Here is a 17,683-nt window from a genome sequence, read left to right on the forward strand (position 1 = left end):
TCAGGTTAGAACTTCCACAGAGTTCTCTATTAGTAATTTGTAACAGTCTGTTCTTAGTCATTAATGTGTGCATATGGAAATGATGAAAACATGTTACTGATTCAGTGAATCCTTTGAGTTTAATGAAAGGAGGGACTTTAATACCATGTTTGAGGAGTGGCTTCTGCATCTGCCAAAGGACTTCTACCCTCCTTGTAGTAAACCAGGTGCTACTTACTCAGGAGTCATGTGACCTGTTGCTTTCCTTTGCTGACAAAGAAGTATCATGGCATGCATAGTGGAAGCTATTAGTATGGAAGTCAAGAAATGATTATTTTTGTCTGGTACTGCCATTAATTGTATAGTTTTGGATAAATTGCTTATGCTCTTATACCATTCTGCAACCATGAAATGAGAGAGGTAGTTGGATTTGGATTAGATAAGGAGTCAGGGAAGAACACAGACTTTGCGATCAGAGTGAAAGTGAACTCATTTTCTTTCACTGACTAGTTAGAAGTTTATATGAGGAATATATATATAATGCTCAAAGTATAATGTCTATCATAAGTGCTCAATAAGTCTTATGCACTATTTTTTATGGGATGAAGCTGGTTGCTTATTTTCAGACTTTAGTTTTCTTATCTTTAAAATGGGAATAAAGTCTCTACCGTACAGACTTGATATTGGGATTTAAATGAGCATAGTATATATAAAGTACATAGTGCAGTGTGGGATACAAATTATTAGTAAATATCGGTTACTTTTTCTTCACGAGGTTCCCTCTGGCACATTTGGTTTTGTTTTGTTTTTGTTTTAGTTTTTCAAACATTATGTAATTGGAGAGAAATCTGGACTACTTGGATACTTTAGAAAATGATCTTTAGGGTAAGGGGTTGTTAGGGGTCTGGCTGATTTACAGCAAAAATGCCAGAAAGTAAGGTGTTTAAATCTCAAAGAGAGGACTTTAAAGAGCTCATAGAGGACACAGTAAGAATTCTTATTTGTGCTAAGGAAGCATGATAGAGTGAAAACAAAAATGGATTGTGAATTGATCAGTTGATTCAACAAATTTCACAAGTATTTATTATGTACCTGTTATTTGCCAGGCACTGTTTTGATGTCTGGCATACAAGATCCCTGGCCTCAAGGAATTTACATTGGGGCAGGAGAAATGGGAAGATAGACACTAAATATGAGTAGTTGAAAGTACCAAGGGATTGAGAATCCTGGGGGTAAGATAGAATAGGTAGTGAATAGCTAGGTGAACATTGCCAAAATGTGCTCTGTGAACCAGTTCAAGGTCAGTTCAGATTAGTTTTTGTTTGTTCTGGTCTTCCATGAGATTAGAGCTGAAGTTATGAGTGTCTAGAAATTTTTATATCAATCTGATAAAGTAATGTTATGTCACTTGTGTCAAATAATAAAAATAATTGAGGCATATATTTTATATACCTCCTCTTTGTTTCACTTTTCAAGTAATTTATTTTCATTGTATTTACAAAAGTATTGATCTTTGATGGATTGGAAATAAAACATTAGTTATTTATCATTATTAATTTGCAAAGCACTGAGCTAGAATAATAACTAACATTATTGGTTCTTTAGTAAGCAGGTTGTAGAGAATTTAACTTCTTATGATTAATTCACTGTTAGGTGATTAACTTAATCAGCTTTAAAAAAAAATAGTTGTTAATTACGTTATATTTTATGCTGGTCTAAATGATTTTAGGTTCTTTGATTTTCAAGTACTTTTATTTAAAGAGTTCGATGCATAAAGTAGGAAGAGAGAAGGACGACACATCTAACAAAATTAAAACTGGAAGGAATACAATACTTGGATGGTTTCCAATTCTGAGATTTTATGATCAGTGGCCAAATGTTCCTTACACAGTGTATATTATGTAGAATCATACCATATTATTTATATTTATTTGCCCCTGTTTCTCCTCCTGCTGCTGGTGGAGCACAGATTCTGAAAAGAGAATATTTGAGAAACTCTATTATTGCTTATCAAAGAAAACCTAGATATTTAGGATTAGAAGTCTACTAATTCCTGTTGATATATGATAACTTTATCTTTCCCCTAATTTAGAGCCCCATTGTTTTTATTGTGTAATGGAGATAGTTTAAGAACAGTGTTTTAAAACAGCTGAAAATAAGATTAAAAAATAAACATATTTTGGATAACCCCTAGTTAGCATATTAAGTACTTCTTTTCATTTTATTATCATTTTAGATATGCACTAACCTAGTTTCCAGACTTATTTGAAAATGAAATTTAATATATTTATACCCACTAAAATAAGTGGAAAGATAGAAGTGAAGATATAGAATTATTTATTAGTAGGTCATAAAGTAATTATTGAAAAAAATTTAAAGGACTTCGTAGACAGTGACTCAACTCTTGCTCAGTCATATCTGGCCATTAAAACCAGCACAAGAATGATTTAGGTTAAACAAGAATGTGCCACTGAAAAAATATGTTCTTGTGTAGATATTTGTAATTTACCATGTCTGAGTTTATAAAAAAACTTTAGTAATATTAACTAGTGGTAAATATGTGTAACAGTGGTACTTGATGCATTAAGTCTTATTATTTGGTGAAATGTAAAGCAGTGTGGTTCTAAGAACAAATGTATTTAATGATCATTTACTATTTAAGCTATTAGTTAAAATTTGAAAGTTGGCTGTGGAGTAGGATGAGGACAGCTTTTAGCTAATGTGAATTATAATTTGTATTTTTAATGATTGTTAAAAATAGCAATTCTTGGATTTATGTAATCATATTGATCTATACCACAGAAAAACTAAGGCTTTTGGATATCTCTGGGTGTTAGAAATATTTTTGGCATGGTGGAAGTAGAATTTCAGTTACATAAGAATTGTAAGTTGATTTTCTCTTATTACCTGGATTTGAATCATATTGATAAATACATAACTAGATATATTCTAGAACCAGTCAGTGCTTGTTGGGGAACGAATGGGGGAGGGTTTACTCAGCAGTATTCTCCTTTAGTTTGGTCATGAAATGAGGACTGCTTTATGTAAATTGTTCTTACTGGTGCCAGCTAGCTGTAACTGCAGTCTGGCTGTGCTAGGGCAGCAAATAATATGTGTCATGGATTTTCTGTTTGGAATGTATAAGAATTCAGCCTTTTGGACTGAAAGAACAGAGTTGATGCTTTAGAATAAGAGTACTGAGACCTCCACAACTGACAATATGTGCAATAATGAGAAGCTATAAGCCTTTAAAGCTTATAGTTCTGCTTTTATAGCTTTATGCCTATTGATACTATTGGGTAATATGTGGGAGGTACTTAACTGCACACAGTTGCTGCAGTCCTAATAGTTGGCAGAATAGAAAGCAGTACAAAAGAATTCTGATTCTAGGCATCTTCACTTGCAACAGTCCTTTGGAAGATGTACTTTGTGTGTTCTGTGAGCTTCATTGGCATACTGTCTGACGTTTTTTGGCTTTTGTGGTTAATGGGATGTTTGCTGCACAAACTATACAACAGATGTGAACCACTGTTTGAAAGGAATTTTAATATGTAGCCAATCTACTGTATGCCTGTTTTTTTTTTTTTTAATTTTTTATGAATATGAACCAAGCAAGGAATTTAGGCTCAAGAAGGCTGTTCTAGAAGTCTGCATTAGCTTTTAATGTTTATACAAATGAACTAAGTAGCAGTGGTTCACAGAAGAGGAAGCCCTTTTCACAATATCAAGCTACCCACAGGTAAGAGATTCAGGTCCTTTCTTTGTGACCACCCCCACTTCCCACCCTTGACCCCTCAGGCCTTATGTCTATCTCTCTCTCACCTTTGGGAAGTTTTTCTGTTTGGTTTTAATTTTAATCATACCAAGGTTAGTAGATTGTTTAATGTAAATTTCTCAGGAGATTTAGAATACCATATTTGGATTTGGTCTTTTAAAAAATGATTTTCACTTTTTATAATTTTCCTCAGGTTTGTATTGAAATGAACTAACGGGCTTCATATATGAACATTACTCATGCATACAATATGTTCATATTACATAGAAATCAGTTTTAGACCTCTTTTCATTATAGTCTTGTTACTGTGTTTTCAGTTGTAGTGACACCAACTGGTATACACAGAGAAATGACATTTTATGACCTTACTAACTAAAGTTTTAGTGTAAATGTACCACTTTGAATTCATCATCAAAATCTGACTGCTTCTGTTTTCACAAATGGTTCATTGACATACATTAGACAGTGCGTATTTATGAACATAACATGGTCAAGTTTTCTAGTTCTCCCTTTATCCTTTCCATTTCCACATACTTAAATTTATCACCATTTTAACAAAGTGAATTTAAGTCTGAAACTAAAATGAATGTATTAGAAGTTTTATTTTAATATGTTTTAAGTTAGATGAAGGGTCACAAGAAGCAATTATTATCATTTATTATATTATTTTTTGTATACTTGAAAAATTGTATACAAAAAACCGTAATCTAATTTAAATAAAAATAAGGAACTATACAACATAAAGAATATATAACCATACTATAAAGGCATAAAGATTTATGTTTATAAAGAAATGCAAGTATGTGTGTCTGCTAATATCAGTATGGCCAATGATAAAATGTATTACTGATTGATATATTTGGGGCGATGAGGGTGAGTAGGTGACACAGCAATGGGTGATAATGAGGCTAGTTTAGAGAAGTAAGGGAGGAAAGGGATGGTATTAGGCAGTTGTTTGCTCTTTGCCTTCCTCTCTAGAAGTTGAACAGCAGGATCTTTCTGCAACCTAGAAGTGTTAGTTTTAGATGGGGCTTCCAGCTCTCTAGACTCTCTGAAAGGCCATTGGTCATTTATTACTACATAGTCGGGTACTTAAAAGCTAGAGTCCAGCTAGAGTGTGGATGAAAGCCACACACTCATGCATCAGGGGGACAACCTATTTCTTTTTGTCTTTTGACAGTGTTGCTTAGGTTTTGTTTGTGGGTATGTGTTTCATCTCAGTAAACAGCTTCACTAGGATTAGAGAAATGGTTATAGTAGAAAGATACCAATTTTGCTTTATGTGCTGCAGGTTATTGGATTGGGAGAAGGGCTTGCTTCTCTTGTGGAGAACACACATCTCTGAAACATTTGGGAAGTTTTGACACTTCTCTAGAGCAATTAATTGGGAAAATGTTAGATTAGGAGAATAGTCGAGGCCGACTGAGGGGGTTTTATTTATAGGTAAAGAGGCAAGGGAGTTAGACCAAAACAGAGGAATTTATTGAATGTAGTTCAATAAATATTCAGTTGGGGGTCATAGCAAAGTACATGGAAGAGTATTTTCTATATAGACAAATAACCCTAAAGAGAAGCATGTAAGACAGTAATAAATGTCTTGAGGATAAAGATGTGTAATCTTTGAGACTATTGGAGTCGAGTGTGAATGATTCAAAAGTCTGGGATAAACTTTGAGTTTTTAGTTTTTGTGTTCCTCTTAGGTAACAAAATTTATTAGCAAACAATGTAGAATACTAAAATCTTGGAAGTGGAATAGACCTAAGTGATCAAGTAACATCACACTTCTCACAGGAATCTTCTGTTTATTATTCCTGACAAGTAATTATCTAGTTTCTGCTTCAACATTTCTAATGACAGAAGGGAGAGTCTCTAATTTCATAAGGCAATTCCTTTTTTTTTTGGGGGGGGGCATCTGAACAAATCAACATTTGTTGATTTTGAGGTGGTATTGGCCTTTCATTTTTTTGTTTCTGTGCCCGTCTATTTGTCCATCTGTCTGTCTGTCTGCGTGCCTACCTGCCTACCTGCCCGTTTCTCTCTGTATTTCTTTTACATGATAGATCCAATGCTATTTAAAGAAAGCCATTAGAATTCACCTGTGTTTTCTAGGCTAAATATCCTCTATTTTTCCAACTACTCCTCATACAACACGTTGTTCTAGGTCATTCTTTGGCCTGATCATCCTGTTTTGTCCTACTGTTTTTTGAGTCCCTCTTTATCTGGGACACTCAGAAATAAATGTAATAGTAAAAAATGTCTCTCTTCCCTTAGGCAGTGTGCTTCGGGTCTGCAGTTTAACTTTGTTTTGACATTTCTGGCAGCCACCTAACACTGATGAAATTTATTGATAAGTTCCATAAGTTCAAATCCTTCAGTATTTTTCACACACACCTTTGATAACCGTTAATATACCTGGATATTTGAACCATTGTTTCAATGTATTGTAATGCTTTATATTTGTAGTTACATGTTTTCTTATAATTTCTTATATTGTTTATTATATTTTCTTTCGATATTCCTTGATATATTTTCCACTTTTTAGTGGTTTTTTCAAAGAACTGGCTGTTGGTTTTATGGATGGTTGCTGTTTTATTGAGTTTTCTCTCATAATTTTCTGTTTTTATTGTAATACTTTTCCTCCTTTACTAACATTTTTGAGTTTGTGGTTTTTTTTTATTAATATGTGCATTTAAGGCTGTCATTTCCTTAATGATTTCCTCCTTAATCCAAAAGAGTTTTTACTCTTTTAAATTTATAAGGAGATCCTTTTCCTCTCATTTCATTGTTGCTCATCTAACTTTGTTATCTTATGGCCAGAGAATGTGGCCTTGTGTGATTTTTTTTTTGTCTTTGAATTTATTAATATTTCCTTGTCACTGCATATGTGATCAATATTGTGTGTCAGATGTGTTCATGGAAAATGCATGTTCTAGGTTTGATGGACATACAGTTCTAGCTTTCTATTTTTTTAGCATGTTGATTAAGAAATGCATTGTTTATACTGCTTTCATTTTCTTCATCTGTAGATTGGTGTGTTTAGCCCTGATTGTGGATTTATTAATTTCTTCCTGAATTTTTTAACCCTGTTTTTGCTTTATATGATTTGAAGTGATACAATTTAGTAGATTGTACCTTTTATCTATAGGAAATATATTTTTTTTGTCCAATTACATGATTTTCTATTTGAACTCCTTTTTTTCATGTTAAATAGTGTATTGTTTTTCTGTCCTTTAAATTTTTAACCTTTCTGTGCTATTTTGTTATGGGGTGTGTCTCTTGTTTTATAATGCATATCTGATATTTTTGTCACTTTACCCAGTTTGAAACCTGATACTTTTTTTAGGCTGACAATTATATTTTTGCCCTACATTTCACAACCCATATATCTGTTAACTCCCATCTTATGGTTATCTGAGATTTTAATTCCAGAATATTTATTTTGAAGGTGATGGATCTTCAATTTCAGCCAGCCCATGAGTTTTACTTGTTTTTTGGAGCATTGATGTTTCCTTTTGGAGCATTCCTCCAATTTCTTAGGGTCTTTTGCTGTCTTGTATCTGTACTATATCTTTGTGTAATTATTTTAGCAAGGGTTTGTTTCTTCAGTCTTTGCTCAGAAATAACATCTTTATTTCTCTATCCTGTTGATTGCTAGTTTTTCTGGCAGTAGAATTCGAGGCTAAAAATAACTTTTCCCCTGAACTTTGAGGATATTCTCTTGTTTATTTTAGCATTCAGTATTGTTGATGACAAGTCTGATGTCAGTTTAATTCTTTTTCCTTTGTGGTTAAACGATTTTTTTACTCTAAGTTATTAGTATTTCTTCATTGGTTTTCTGAAATCTTAACCCAGTATGTCTAGGTGTTAGTTTTTTTTGCTTGTTTTAATTTAGTCTGTTTTTGTTATTAGTAGCCCTGTTCTAGGGAAAAAGTATGTATATATTTTTAAATTTAACTCTGAATTGGTTTTTCTTATTTTCTTTTCTTCTCAGTTCTTATTTTCCTAAAACTCATCTTCAGTGAAAGTTGTTGCTTCTGGGTGTGTTCTCCATCTCTCTTAGCTTTTCTGTTTTCCTTTGTATAGTATTTTGAGAGAGCATTTGGTTTTGATTAACTGTGTCTCACTTTAGCTGTGTCCATGAAGCTCATGATTTGAATTTCTAATATTTAAAATTAATTTCCTCTTATATCAACTTGGGTACAGTACACTTTCAGGATATTTAATGTACTATTTTGGAATGTTTTCTGTTCATTCTGGCAATTAACTAGTTTTTGCTTGTGGGGTTTGGCACCTATTTGTGATTATATTCATTTTTGTATCTGAGATTTACTGTTTTACTTTGCATCAGTGCCGAATCAAGTGATTGTGAGGGGTTGGGAAGTGATACTTGTACTTGCTGCTCATGGGAAATGCTGGGAATTTATCTTTTGGATATTAGCCTCCCTTCTCTGTCTCTTCTGGGGTTTAATGTCTGGGTGGGTCAACTAATCACATTTATAAATGCCACTGCTGCCCTGGCTTATCATTAGCGTGGAAGAGATGGGGAAAAGTGGAGCTAGTTTAACCGCTAACATACAAATTGCATGAATGTGTTTTCATTGTGAAAATTGGAACTGGCACATCTACGTGAAACTCTGTATTTCTGTTCTCTTGTCTTTCTCCGTGTGAACTGCTATAAACTAGTTTGGCATTTATTCTTCCAGACTTTAAAATATCACTTGCATTCCTATATAAATACTTAGAAATATATTTTTTTGTGTTTTAACACAATGACATATAAAACCTGGAAAATATTGACTACTTACATACCTAAGTACTTTCTATTTTATTATCCCATTTAACCCCTGTAACATTTTTAGGAGGAGAGGCATCATGAACCATTTCAGTTTCATAGTTGAGGATACTGAGGAAAAGAGGGGATATATTATCTTGAACAGGTAACTTAGTTGGGAAACGATAGTACCAGTATTCAAAAAGGTATGTCTGGCTCCAGCTTTTGCAGCACAAAAGTACTAACAATTCTGCAGCTGCTTTGTGGTACACTTTATATTCATGCCCATGAAAGAAATCTACCACATTCTTCTTAACCTTTTTCGTGTTCTTAGTGTGGATGCTCCAGAGCATTTTTTTTAAACCTATTTTCTTAGTGATGGATGTTATATTTGTTTGTATTTAAAAAAAAATTTTTTTTAATGTTTATTTATTTTTGAGACTGAGAAAGAGCATGAACGGAGGAGGGTCAGAGAGAGGGAGACACAGAATCTGAAGCAGGCTCCAGGCTCTGAGCTGTCAGCACAAAGCCCGACGCGGGGCTCGAACTCACGGACTGTGAGATCATGACCTGAGCTGAAGTCAGATGCTTAACCGACTGAGCCACCCAGGCGCCCCAGTTTGTGTGTTCGTTTTTTTTTTTTTTTTTTAATTTAAAGTCTGTAAATTCCTTTACTTAAGGAATTTCACTTGTGATTCCTTCCACTGTCAGGCACCTAAGCTCCTCCAGTGTCTGAATTATCATCTTCACATTGTCTTTTTAAAAAGAACTTTTTGTTCTATGAACAGTCATTGTTGTCATTTTGTCTACAATTCTTTTGGTTGGGCTTCTTCGATCTCCCCCTGAATATGGACATACTTCAAAAATTCCCCACTTGTAATTTTTGGGATCCAGCTGCTTTAAGCAGTTTTACTTTAGAGCCTCATTTAGGGTCAGAGTAGATGGATCTGCCTGGTTCTCCATTTCAGACACCCTCTAAACATGAATAAGTTCAAATCATGTTCACCCCTGAACTATCACACCCTAGAATTGTACAGATTATTAGGATACACCAATACTTTTAAGCCCGGACGTTGTATTCTCAAATGAAAACACCTAAAAAAAGAAGGCATCTTTGTTTCAAGTCAACATTAATATTAGAATACTAATTCAGTATGGCTGAGAGTTCCCTTCTATCATATGGTTTTAGTAATTCTGTAGTCCTGGAACCAACCTTCATGTTTATCAATACCCTCATTACTTTTATCTTTTTTAGGTATCATGTTCCTTCTTACCTGTATCAAAACTCATACTGGAACAATGAGTTCTGGATTGCAAGAGAGAATTTATTTTTGTCTTAGTCTAAGTCTTTGTCCACAAACTAAACAAAAACAATTTGTATTTTTGCTATTTTGGTTCACTAGTAGGTATCATGATAACATTCCTTTTTAAAATATTTTAGTTTATCTTAAGATAGGTTTCTCAGAATATCTCTGGTGTGTCAAAATGATGCACAGTTCTTGCCTATTTGCCTTTAAAAATGGTTATGACAATGATGTCCTCTACCAGCCGTGTATTGAGACTACTCACTGCTGTATATTATTGCTAAATATAGTTGCCAATCACATGTGTAAAAATGTGTTTTCTTTTTGTTTAGTGTTTCTGTGATTATTAAGTTTAATAATAAGTTTCTCTGATTATTAAGTTTAACTTTTTTCTTATGTTTGGTTTTTTATGAATTGCCTGTTTATGGTTTTTAATTTTTATTTTGAATTGTCCTTTTTATTCAGTAATAGGTGTTCTTTTTTATTCTGGATACTAATTCCATATCTTTGTGCTTTTTAGTTTTCAAGTATTCCTCAGAATTTGTGGTTACTTGTAGTGCTTTCTGTGCCTTTGAAAATTTTTGTGATTTCGTATCTAGTTTGTTATTGTACTGATATGCTCAACTGCTATTTTTTTTTCTTCAAAATTTTAAAATTTACATTCTAGTTAGCTGACATACAGTGCAATATTGGTTTCTGGAGTAGAATTCGGTGGTTCATCACTTACTCAACTGCTATTTTGATCCATTTTCAACCATTTATTTCAAAGTCTATTCATTTCCCTGTTAATTTCTGATGTTGTCTCTATCAGATATTTTATTGCTTGTATCTGTCTTCTAGATAATTTATTGCACTCACCTTTTAATACTTACGATAATAATTACTGCTTTGTCATATGCTCTCACATCTGAGAAGGCAAGCATCATTTTTTCTTTTGACTTTCAGTTTTTTTCCTATTTTGCCTTTTTTTTTGCAGATTAATTTCACAAGGTTGTTGTGCTATAAAAGTAACTAGATGGCATTTTAGCTAGAATTACTTCTAGTAAGTTTTATCCAGGAATAATTGATATTTTTCTACAAGTCTTATATCCAATGTAGCTCTAATATTTCATGTATTTTCTACCTCTGTGAATTTTTTCACATATGTCATTGTTTCTGGATACCTTTTTCTTGTGATTCTGAAATAAATGTTTTCTTCATTGTATCTTCTGTGTGCTCTTACTAACTTTGGTGTGATTTTTAGAACAGTATTGAGTGTGTTATCACACTTTGTTTTTGCCTTGAATGGAAATACCTGTGGTGTTTCACCGCTAAATATAAAGTTTCAAGTAGCCTTTATGAATGTAAGGAGCAGTCTTTATGTCCTTAATTTTTATTTTTATCAGTGAATGGGTGTTGAAACATATTAAGTGACATTTCATTATCTGTTGAAAAATGATAGTTAATTTTTGTAACCATTTTGGGTTGTGAATAAATTTTTAAATATGCTTAATTTTTTAATTATTAGAGGTGCTTAAAATTGGAAAACCGTGAAGTTTGGGGCAATAAAAATTATCTCTTAGCAGTTAACCAGGCATATGAGGATAAAAGAATTTGATGAAATTGTATAGTTTCTTATCTCCTGGCCTTAAAGACCCAACATAGAAAGTCTCAGTCATGTCCCATAGACTGTTCTTCTAGTTTCTCCAAGGAATGTTCTTTACACAATATATTTATTTATTAGGTCATTTGTTACACCATCAAGAGTGACATGGCTAATCATATTTCTTCTGTTCTCTAGTAGAATAACTTCAGAGTCTTTGTTTCAACATGAGAAAGATTAAAAAAAAATTGAGGAGAGAATTATAGTAAATATTTGGAAATGCCAAAATGAAGTCCCTGATCTGAGTTTGTGAATCTTTTAAAAGAGCTTTGTGATTTACTCTATTTATTATTGTATTTCTTTGGAATTTTTCTTTCTTTTTCTTTCCTTTTCTTCTTCATTTTGTAAATTCTGGAGGCTCTAGGCTCTGATAAATATTTTCATATGGCAGAGGGCCAGATTTCAATAGCTCTGAACTCAGTATGTTCCTGTTGCTTAGCAACTACTTGTGAAGTCTTGTGGATGTAACTGAATTATAAATAGGGTTATGAGCAGAAGTGCAATTGCAATTGAAATTGTAAAGAAAGGCATACTCTTTCTGTTTCCCAGCTGAAATTTGAGTGATTCTTTATGCAGAGTCAGTTTTTAGAAATCTGGTTTATAAAAATTAAGAGTACTAACCCTATCAGGAAGACTTAATAAGGGCTGTGTAGAGGTCTTGTTTATAATGACACATTTGAAATCATGTTTTTGATTATTAAGAATAAACAGTCTGTTTTGGAGAGATGGCAGTTAATGGAAAGTAGAGAACTTTTAGTTTTCATGGGCATTCATGTAGAAAGACATCCATGCATTATATTACTGCCTGTATATCTCTTCCACATTTATATTAGAATCTACATGCAGTAACACTTTAATCTATGCTATGTTTTTGTATTTTTTAAAATCACATTGTTCTTTAGAGTATTTTAAAATCGTCCTATAATAGTGACCACTTAGGCATTTGATAAAGATTGAATACATGAAAAAAAACCCAATGTATTTTTATTTTTTCTCAGAAGAACAGTGCATTTTGGAGTGCAATTTATCACAATTTTATTTAAGAATCAAAACTTAAAGGATTCTGGGGCACCTGGGTGGCTCAGTTGGTTAAGCCTCTGACTTGGGCTCAGGTCATGATCTATTGGTTTATTGGGTTTGAGCCCCGCATTGGGCTCTGTGCTGACAGCTCAGAGCCTGGAGCCTGCTTTGAATTCTGATTCTGTGTCTCCCTCTCTCTCTGCCCCTCCTCCCGCTCCTGCTCTGTCTGTCTCTCTCTCTCTCTTGAAAATAAACATTTAAAAAAAGAAAAAAACCTTAAAGGATCTTTTCAGGTCTCCTAATTTAATTTCTATTTATTCTAGATAGAAAACTTTAGAACTAAAGATTTTATTAAATGATATACCTAAGCCAATAGCCCCCTGCATATCTGCGTTGTGTTTTTGTGCATCAGTCTCTTAATTGATGCATATCTACCAGCTCTTTTTTTTGCACTCATATTTCATTAGTTTACACAAAATTTAATTGTATTCTATAGCTTATAATAAAAACCTACAACAGAATACAGTAACAAGCACAACCAATATGAACGGGTTTAGATGAGAGCAGAATAACATAAGATCTCAGTGTATTTGTGGTTACCAGTCAGTACGTTTATTGAATGGGTAGAGAACATTGGTTCATTTATTATGATGGTTAGAAAGAGAGTGGTTAAGAGAGTTTCCGAAGTATAGTGTTATTTGGTCAGATCTCTGCTGATGTTTTTTAGGTTTGAAATGATGAAACACAGTGATAATTCATGGCTTTAGATGAAGGAACTGTTGATAGGAACTGTTGATTAGGAACTGTTAATAATAGCTTCTGACAGCCTAACCTGTGAAAGTAAGCTTCTTAGGAATATTTGCCAGAAACAAGTAGATTGTATTTTTATGCATTACTAATGAGAAAAATTTAGAATGGGAATGTAATTTTTCTTTGCTCCCTAGGGGTGTTGGCCCATTCTGACTTGTATGCCCAGGAGAGATCTTGCCATCAAAAGCATAACTTTTTTCTGAAGTTTTAACTGAAGAACAATCAATTTATGAAGATACAGATTTGCTATTTTTCCAATCAGATGAAAAAGTTGTGGTAAATATAATTTTAATTAGATCTGCAAGGAGGGATAACGTACCAACAATGTTGCTTTGCTATAGAAAAGGAAAAATAATACGTACAAAGAAGAATTTGAGTTTGCTCCAGGATATGAAAGAAGATTAGGGTCTTTCCTTTAGTTATGTTTGTTATTAAAGCAACACTTTTGTACACATAGGCGAGGGCCCCAGAACATCTGGCTCTCAGCTGACATTTTAAACTCCTGTGAGTTCTTGAGAGAGAAGGCCAGCAGAGGGGGAATAGAATGGAGAAATGAAAGGTAAAGTTTCTGGCACTGTCTAAACTCCTCCAAGGCATTTTAGTTGTTGTACTAATTAACACTGAGGTGTCATTGGTTATTTAGTGCCCCCCCACCCCTCAAATTCAGATTGGTATGTGATGTGTGACTGCTGTCGAATACTGTTATGCAAACATCATGCTTTCTCTGTTCTCTTGAAATAAAACTGGGTAGTATAAAAACATTTTTTTTCAAAAAAGTATAGCTGCTTTAAATAATATTTAAGCAAATAGGAAGTGCTGAGGTTTATATTTAAAATGATACTTGACTTATGTATCTAGAATTATAAAATAATTTTTTCCACTTGGAACACCTTGTTATCAAAGTTTGACCCATTTTTATGTTCTCCCTCACTAATTGTAACTCATGTTAACTCCTATTGCTTTCCTTTGTGATGAGGATTATAGTTTATTTGTTTCAGATAAAGTAAACAAGATCTGTGTACATAAAAGATGTGAATACAGTTGTAGTTAGATTTTGGATATCCAAGTCACGTATGAGTACAACAGTAAGAAAAATAAATAAGATAGTAAGCTTAGTTACTTTTCATTCAGACCAGTGTTTAAAATAATACTATTTATATTTTAAAAGCTTGGTTATACTTAATTTTAAAATCTAGCTATCTTTAACTGTTTACATTAAAAGGCTGTATTACTCAATTTGCTCATTTGATTTTATATTGCGCATATTTTTCCATCCTTCACTGGAGCTCTTTTTTGTTACTTAAAATTGTTTTATGTTCCTGTGTTTTAAAGGCATTGTTTCTAAGCCTTATTTATGATTAAAATAGCCCTTTACATATAATTTTCATAACCACATTTTTAGTATAGTATAAACTAAATTTTCTGGTATCAAATGTATGAATTCACTTTACATTTTGGCTAACAGATAATCACCAAAGAAAATATTTAAAAATTAACTTGCCATTTCATTAAAACACTTTGGTGGAAGATTTGATGTAAGAAATGCATAGAACAAGTACTTTGATAAGTAGCAGTTGTTTTAACATGACTGTTTAACCAGCCTTTTATTTCAGCAGGTGTAATTTAATTTCTTGAAATTAAAATTTTTTTCTTTTCCTTTTTTCTGCCTCTCCTCCCTTTATGACTGGTTAGTTCTTACTAGCCCACAGTCTTTGTAGTTACTACATTAGATTGCACATTTTTTTTTTTTGGTGATCTTTAGGAATTAAAACATACTGCAAAGTAAATTTGTAAAGTACAAAGAAACATGTATATTAGGCATTATTACATTGGAAAGTTAGAATGATGAAATAGGTTTTGTTATCTGGATAACGATAAGAAATGTTAGGCATTGTCAACTTTAGCATTATCCCACTTTAGGCAAAATTGAAAAGTCAAAAATAGCAGTATTATACAGATTATAATTTTACATGTTAATTTAGCTTCCACTTGACATGAACAGTTAGATAATTTGTTTTCCTCACATAAATTAATTGAGAAAAACAATTGTTGAATACCTACTGTATGAAAGCTACTACTATATGTTAGAACAAGTTTGTATTAAAGAATAAGGCATAATCCCCACTCTGTTTAGAGATCTGCTTTGATAAATTATTTAATCTTTTGTGATTTTAATAAACAGTAAACAGTCTTTTATCTGTAACTCAGATTCCCAAATAATTGCAGGGGAAAAGTGCTAGAAAAAAAATGCAGTGCTTTTCAGACTTTGAGAGATTTTATAGGGCCTTGAATGTTTTGGAGCTGTGATTAAAATGCTGCATCATTCTCCTTTAGAAAAACGCTTAAACATGTATGTGTACACACACACACACGCACACGCACACACAGCTATATATAAATAAGGTAATATGAACAATGACATATAACTTGAAAGTGGCCCATTTATTGAGCTTTATGTTCATTTTTCTTTAATTGCCATCTAGTAAGAAAAGATGCCAAGTTAGTATTTTAGATGATGAAATGCAAGGCACGTCTTTTCCCCCAAGAAAATAAAGTTTTTGCTGGTAGTTTTACTCTTATATTCACATCTATTCTGGGATTTATACTAGTGTATTCTTTCTATTTTTAGACTGTTGCCAGGCAGATTTAAAATTTCTCCTTTTATGGTTGCCCAGTTTCTAGCTTTCTGACTGGTTGCATGAACCTGCTTTCTTTAGCCAACCACAGTGACTATGCAAACTGTATTTCAGTTTCTGTTGCTATGAGAGAACTGATAAGATGGCTGCAGGGGGCTCCCTTTGGGGTATGTTCATTATTGTAGAGAAGATTGTCATCATTATGTAGTAATAAACAAAAGTAGATTTCTTTTTCTTTTTTTTAAAGTAGCTTTCTTTCAAAATGATATTTTTTGAGATAGGAAATCAAACTAAACAAATTTTATAAGGCTTGAAAAATGACTCTCATGTCAGATTTGATTAATTTTAATGGTGCTATGTATTGCACTTTTTCAGAGGCGGCAATTTGTGTAAGTGGGTATATATTGTTACTTTTTGTTAGTAAATAAGCATCCCGAGTCCCCGAAGAAAGGTTGTCCTCTGTATGTACACCTGTGTATATGAACCTATCAGCATGTTAGTTTACAATTCTGTCAAAAATATTGTAGATTACTATCTTTGCTTCCTAAAAGGGTAATTTAATTTTTAATTTAAGAATTATTTTAGATATTAGATATATGTATATAGTTCATCATTCTTTTAGCCAGTATTTACTAAGTATATACTATGTGCCAGACATTGTATACTCATTAATATGTTTTATTTTAAAACATATTTTAAAATGTTTTCTAACAAAGCAGTGGGCACTTGAGATGTTTTAATCTTATACTAGATGCATGATGAGATGTGCCAGAGTGATTTGTTAAGAAATACATAAATATAGGTAGTAAAGTCCATTTTGATAATATTTCTAAAAGGGTACATTAAAGTATTGACAAATACAGTAAATGGTGGTAAGATCGTCATTTTGAATAAAGACAGTATTAATAAAATGTGACAAAGCTGATGTAACTTCAGAAAGTTCAGTAAGTATACCTCATTTTAAAACAAATTCATCAGTATTAATTACATATAAGATTTTTTCGTTATAGTGCCAGTTAATAATACAAGCATTGCCTCTGTTTTACTTAAGACTTTCGAGTCCTTTTGGTAATTTTCCATGTGTAGAAGATTTTGTTAATGTACTTACATGGAGTGTTTATCTGCATGATGCTCAGTATTGTTTTCTTTCTTCTTTATGATAAATTTTTTTTTAATCCTTTATGAGTATCTCATGCCCATTATTATCATCCTGTGAGATAAGCATACTAAAGAATTGTTCCATTTAGGACAAAGGAAAAGAATAACAGGCTTATTTAAGGTTAGCATGTAGGAGAATATGGATGTTGTTATTTTATGTACATTGCCTTTCATCACTGTTGTGATTATAGATAAACTTAGAAATGTAAACTCCCTAAAGTATAACTGAACATTCAGTTCTTTTGGTATAGTTGTTTTGTCTATGTTGAAAGTGTGACCCAGTAATAGGGGGCTGTTAGGTAAAACAAAAACAAAAACAAAAAATTAAGTATAGTTCTGCTATATATTTTTTCAAAGGACAGGTTTGAGATGTAATTCATGTACAATTCACCTGTATAAAGTGTGCAGCTCAGTGGTTTTAAAAATATTTATAGAGTTTGTAACCATTACCACAATTAGTTTTAGAACATTTTTATTGTCTCCAAAAGAAGCCTTGTACCCACCCTTTAGCAGCCATTTTTCATTTTCTCTCCAATCCCCCAACCCTAGACAACCAATAATGTGCTTTCTGTCGTTACAGATTTGCCT

At 32.7% G+C, this 17,683-nt stretch overlaps 1 protein-coding gene and 1 non-coding gene across 5 annotated transcripts in view; one reads left to right on the plus strand and one right to left on the minus strand.

Annotated features, from left to right (window-relative positions):
* Positions 1-17,683, plus strand: part of LOC122224275 (activating transcription factor 7 interacting protein) — a 121,288-nt gene that overhangs the window by 21,690 nt on the left and 81,915 nt on the right. The gene's annotated exons all lie outside the window — the stretch shown is intronic.
* Positions 9,785-9,902, minus strand: LOC122225741. The gene has a single exon (XR_006205345.1). It is a non-coding gene; the product is annotated as a small nucleolar RNA SNORA40 (small nucleolar RNA).

The sequence above is a fragment of the Panthera leo genome, chromosome B4 (genome assembly GCF_018350215.1).
Source record: "Panthera leo isolate Ple1 chromosome B4, P.leo_Ple1_pat1.1, whole genome shotgun sequence".
In the NCBI taxonomy this organism is placed as follows: domain Eukaryota; kingdom Metazoa; phylum Chordata; class Mammalia; order Carnivora; family Felidae; genus Panthera; species Panthera leo.